The sequence below is a fragment of the Otolemur garnettii genome, unplaced genomic scaffold (genome assembly GCF_000181295.1).
Source record: "Otolemur garnettii isolate 467f Iridium unplaced genomic scaffold, OtoGar3 scaffold00076, whole genome shotgun sequence".
NCBI lineage: Eukaryota > Metazoa > Chordata > Mammalia > Primates > Galagidae > Otolemur > Otolemur garnettii.
In genome coordinates this window covers 5,366,510-5,372,185 of record NW_003852471.1, presented here as the reverse complement: position 1 = coordinate 5,372,185, position 5,676 = coordinate 5,366,510, and the positions used below count along the sequence as shown (strand labels likewise).

At 41.4% G+C, this 5,676-nt stretch overlaps 1 pseudogene; it reads left to right on the top strand.

The window, feature by feature from the left end:
* Nucleotides 1-3,747: 3,747 nt before the first annotated feature.
* On the top strand, nt 3,748-4,853 carry LOC100956193 (annotated as a pseudogene).
* The last annotated feature ends 823 nt before the right edge of the window (nt 4,854-5,676 follow it).

Sequence of the window (5,676 nt, the reverse complement as noted above, 5' to 3'; positions counted from 1 at the left end):
GGTGAAGGTAGAGCAGGGGCAGGATGGGGATGAGGGGATCATGCAGAGGGATCCAAGTGTGGACAGGTGCTGATGTGGGAAAGACTTGAGTGAGTCTGAAGAGTTGAGGGAAATTCAAAGGGGGAAAAAAGAAAGAAAGAAAAAGAAAAGACTCAAAGATGCTATTTATACTGCATCTCCCCCTAAAGATGGCAATTTACCCCCACAAGCTATTCCTTTTTCAAAGTGCTTAGCAATCTTTAAGCAATCAGTCTCACAGCCTGATGAGAGCAGGTATCATTATTGCTATTTACCATGTAGAGGAATTAAGGCATTGAACACTCCTTGCCTTGCCCAAGGCCACTGAAAAATTCAGATTAGAGCGCTGGAACTAAAATAATAAAAAAAAAAGTCATAAGGGAATGCTTAGCTTTTCATAGACAGTCATGGGAAAGGAAATTATTTATTCTGAAAATTAAAATAGTCATCTTGGAACCTTTGATGCAAAAATAGGCCTCCCCCAACCCCCAGCATAACAATAATTTAGCAGTAATTATGTTAATGATTGCTAGAAGATTTGTGTGCTGATCAGGCTAGGAGTTCCCAGGGTTCCTATGTTACCCTCCTCTGCTGCCCTGGGTGATTTTCCTGGGGCTTTAACCATGACTGTACTTTCACAGTCCTCCAGCCATGAGCTCTGATCACCCGGGACTGACCACTCCCCTACGATGTTATTGGTGTGAACACACCTGAAGTGACCTGACGGAGCTGCCTTGTTAGGAAGCTGCAGGTGGCTCACTTGGTAAATTACTGTTGGATGGGAGGTTTTAGTAAAATAGCTGTCCCTTTCTCTGCCTGTCTCTCTGACTTACATTTATCTGTGGTTTTTGTAAATGTATTGAAAACATTTAGCTTTTATCATTCTTTAATTTTTAATAATCTACAGATTGTCACTTAATTAAGCTTTAATACATTCCATTGTAAAAGAAAAGAAATGCTTACTGGTCAGCTGTTCTGTCTTCATTACATCTGACAATTCAGAGAAGTGAAGAAACCAGGGACCATGTTGACGTCTTCGAGGAGACGTGTGGCATGTGAAGGGCCTGGACTCGGCTTGTCCTGGGAAAGGGAATAACTCTTCAAAACCACAAACTATTCCGACGACATTCAGCTGTGCCTCCTACAGCGAATGTTCTATGTCTGTGATTACTCTGAGTCACTTTTCAGTTTTCACCTGTTCATTTTCAAATAGAATGGGAGGAAACCTTTGCTGACTCTCATTGGTATAAGCAGAAAGTGGGTGAGCCTTGGAGGAGGAGAGAACTTGAATCAAGTTCTGGTTTAAGAGTCTGCTGGCTGTATGCTCATTCATGTTACTTAACCTCTTACCCTAGGTTCTTTATAATTAAATAGGAATAACATTTTCCTCATTGTGTTGCTCTTGTGATTAATATAATAGGGAAGCTCTGGCACTACCCTGGCTTGCCTTGCCAGTTTTTTTTAACACTTTCTCTGGAAGTTTGCTGCTCAAATCTCCTGACTGAGAGTAGCTGAACTTTCTAAAGATGTGCTGATTTTTTTCACTCACTATATTTAAACACAACATTTAATTTTTTTATGACTTAGAAAAAGTATACCAAAATTATTGGGAATCTCTATCAGCATTTCAGTATTCAATACCACTGTTTGAAACTGTTATCTTTTATATTAAAGACAATTTGGAGAGCAGAAATGTGTCATAACTAAAGAGAATAGAAATAGAACACAACTTATTTAATATTCCTTTTAGGTTAAGAGTCAAGTACAAGTGAGCAGTCATGTATTTTTATCCAAACCACATGCAGAGCTGGATCCATATCTCTGAGTTAACTTCTGTTATCTGTACTTGATATCCCCTTCCATAACTGTTCTCTCTCTTCCTTTTTTCTAAATAATACTGACTTAAAATCTTCAGAGTTGTCCTTATTGAAGGCAAACTGAAATTATTTCCAATGTAAACAGCTCAGATGGGTATGGACATACATAAGGGCAGAATTGAATGCAATGGTAACAAGAAAAGAATAATTCCTTATATTTTAGAGACTTGTGCTATTCAATATATACTCATTTGTTATTTAATTACCCTTTGCAATAACTCTATGATGTTCTTCCACCAGTCACAAAATACTTAAAGGGTGAAAGCTGCCTCATACTATAAGTTCTGAGGCTTGTGTAATCTTGATGCCCAAACCGGGCAAGATAACACAAGAAAAGAAAATTATAGCCCCTTTCACCTATGCACATAGATGGAATCTGTATTTTATTTTCTTATTGAAGCATAACTTATAGTGAAGTGCACTTGAACTTATAGCTTGATGAGTCTTTGCATATATTCATTATCTATGCATGTATGCAAGATAACCCCAGATCAAAACAGAGAATAATATAGAACTCCCAACAAGTTCTGTTGTGCCCAGTTACTATAAGGGAAATAATGGCATATTCTTCTGTGCCTGGCTTCTTTGGATTAACATTATTATTGCTGGCCACCAAGTGGAAGTTTTCCCAAGTAGTTGATGTTTGTAGAGGAAAGAATTTCAGGATGTACCATGTAAACCAAGGAAACGTCAGTTATTAGTGAAAGTGAACGTGGACTCTCAGGAAAGAGCCTGGGAGGGCTGGAAAGGGAGCAGCTGCACTGTGAGGAAAGTGTTAGATTTTCCATAATTTTGTTAGATGAGGGGAGGAATATTCAAGGCCAAGGGGTGGCTTTTACTAAGAATTTGTGTAGTCATTTCTAGAACCAGGTTTCTTCCATTTTCATCCTCTATATGGCTGACTTGAGGTTGTCATGGTGATTTCAAGGATGGAGACATTTTAAGACTGCAATGTAAATGATACTGCAACTGGCCAAAGTTCATGTATGGTGACAAAGGTGCTGACAAGACAGATGAAGGCAGCTCTTGCCTGTGGTTCTCAGCCTCTCTAGTTAGTTCCTGCTTACAAGTTGTTTATTTTAACACCTGCACCTGATCTTCAGGCCCCTGTACCCGGTCCCAGCCCGTCTCTTAGTCTCCCACTCTGACATGAGGCCTGTGAGATTCATTCATGCTGGTGCAGGAACAGTAGTTTTCTTCATTATTTAGTTTTATCCTGCTTAGTGACATCACTAGTCGTTCTACTTTTATGCACATTTAGGTTATTTTCAGCTTATAAGCAAAGCATCTATGAATATTCTTGTATGTATATTTCATAAGTGCTCATTTCTAAATTTTTTGCTTTTGAAACAGGATTTTATTTACACAACTTTTTATAAACACAATGCATAAACAAAGTCCACTTATGCCTTTTTCTTTTTAATTATTATGAGTACGTGATAGTTGCATAGTTTATACGGCACATGTGCTGTTTTGACATGGGCATACAGTGTGAATTAATTAAATCAGGTAATTAGGATCTCCATTACCTCAGGCATTTATCATTTCTTTGGGTTAGACTTCTACTTTTTTTAGTTATTTCAAAGTATACCCTAAATTATTGTTGATTATAGTTACTTTTTGTATTACCAAATATTGTTCCTTCTAACTATCTAACTATATATTTATATCCATTAACCGTCCTCATTTTATTCTCCCCCTCCCATTCCTCTTCTTATCCACTGGTAACTGTCATTCTATTCTGTCTCCCCATAAAGTAAATTAAAAAAACTTAGAAGACAATGTGCACACCATGAGCACAGAGGCCTTGCCCTCGCTGCTCTGCCACCAGCCCACACCTGCCACCCAGCTCTCCATGGATGATGACATTGCTGCTTTCATGATTGAAAAGGTTCCAGCATGTGCAAGGCCAGTTTTGAAGGCAACAAAGCCCCTGGGGCTGTGTTCCCTTATATGTCGTGTTGCCTATGGTACCAGGGCATGATGGTGGGTGTGGGCCAGAAGGACTCCCATGTGGGAGACTCCTATGTCAGGACCCTGAAGTACCCCATTGAGCACGGCATTGTCACCAACTGGGATGACAGGGAGAAGACCTGGCACCACGGCTTTTATAACAAGCTGCATGTGGCTCCTGAGGAGCACCCCATGCTGCTGACTGAGGCCCCTGAACCCCAAGGCCAACTGTAAGAAGATGACCCCAATCGTGTTTGGAACCTTAACACCCCAGCCATGTATGTGGCCATCCAGGCTGTGCTGTCCCTGTTTGCCTCTGGCTGTACCATTGGCATTGTGAGGACTCCAATGATGGGGTCACCTTCACTGTGCCCCTCTATGAGGGATACACCCTCCCCATGTCATCTTGTGTCTGGATCTGCCTGGCCCGGTCCTGACAGATTACCTCATGAAGGTCCTCACAGAGGGCAGATATAGCTTCACCACCATGGCTAAGCAGGAAATTGTGTGTGACATCAAGGAGAAGCTGTGTTACCTCATCCTGGACTCTGAGCAAGAGATGGCCACAGCAGCCTCCACCTCCTCCCTGGAGAAGAGCTGCGAGCTGCCTGATGGCCAGGTGATCACCATTGAAAACGAGGTGCTCTGCTGCACGGAGGCTCTGTTCTAGCCTTCTTTCCTGGGCATAGAATCCTGTGGCATCCGTGAAACTACCTTCAACTCCATCATGAAGTGTGATGTGGACATCCGCAAGGACCTGTATGCCAACAAAGTGCTGCCTGGTTGCACCACCATGTACCTGGGCTTTGCCAAGAGAATGCAGGAGATCATTGCCCTGGCTTCAGCATGCTGAAGATCAAGATCATTGCTCCCCCCGAGCACAAGTACTCCATGTGGATTGGAGGCTCCATCTGGGCCTGACTGTCCACCTTCCAGCTTGTGTGGATCAGCAAGCAGGAGTATGATGAGTCTGGCCCTTCCATCATCCACCACAAATGCTTCTAGGTGGACTGTTACTAGTAGTGTTACACTTTTCCTGACAAAACCTAACTTGCGCAGAAAACAAGATGAGATTGGCATGGCTTTATTATTATTATTATTATTTGATTGTTGTTCTTTCTTTGGCATGACTCATGATTTAAAAACTAGAATGGTGAAGTTGGAACTGGAACTGTGACAGCAGTTGGAACAAACATCCCCAATGTTCTACAATGTGGCTGAGGACTTTGTACATTGTTCTTTTTCTTAATAATCATTCCAAACATCGTGAGATGCATTGTTACAGAAAGTCCCTTGCCCTCTCATAAGCTGCTCCACTTCTCTCTAGGAAGAAGAATGACCCAGTCCTCCCAGTCCATGCAGGGAAGGTGACAGCATTGCTTTTGTGTAAATCATGGCCCCCTATTTGTCCCCCAACTTAAGATATATGAAGACTTTTAGTTTCCCTGGAAGCTAGTGAGGGTGCGGAGGCAGCCAGGACTTACCTGTACACTAACTTGAGACCGGGTCAATAAAAGTTAAAAAGAATTTACCTCTCACATATCAGTATGATCAGTGAGATTTGCCTTTCTAATATTTTCTTTTTGGTGTACATTCACATGTAGAATTGTTGAGTCATAGTATATACAGTTTTCAAGAGTGGTTCTACCAGTTTACGCTCTCACCAGTGTGAGACATGTATACAGTTGCTTACACATCCTCACCTCACAATACTTTGATTGGAATTAGCAGTCCTCTAGTTTTAGTCATCTGGTGGAGTTGTAATCATGTCTCATTGTGATTTTAATCTGCATTCCCCCCATGATTAATGATGACTGATAATGTTACA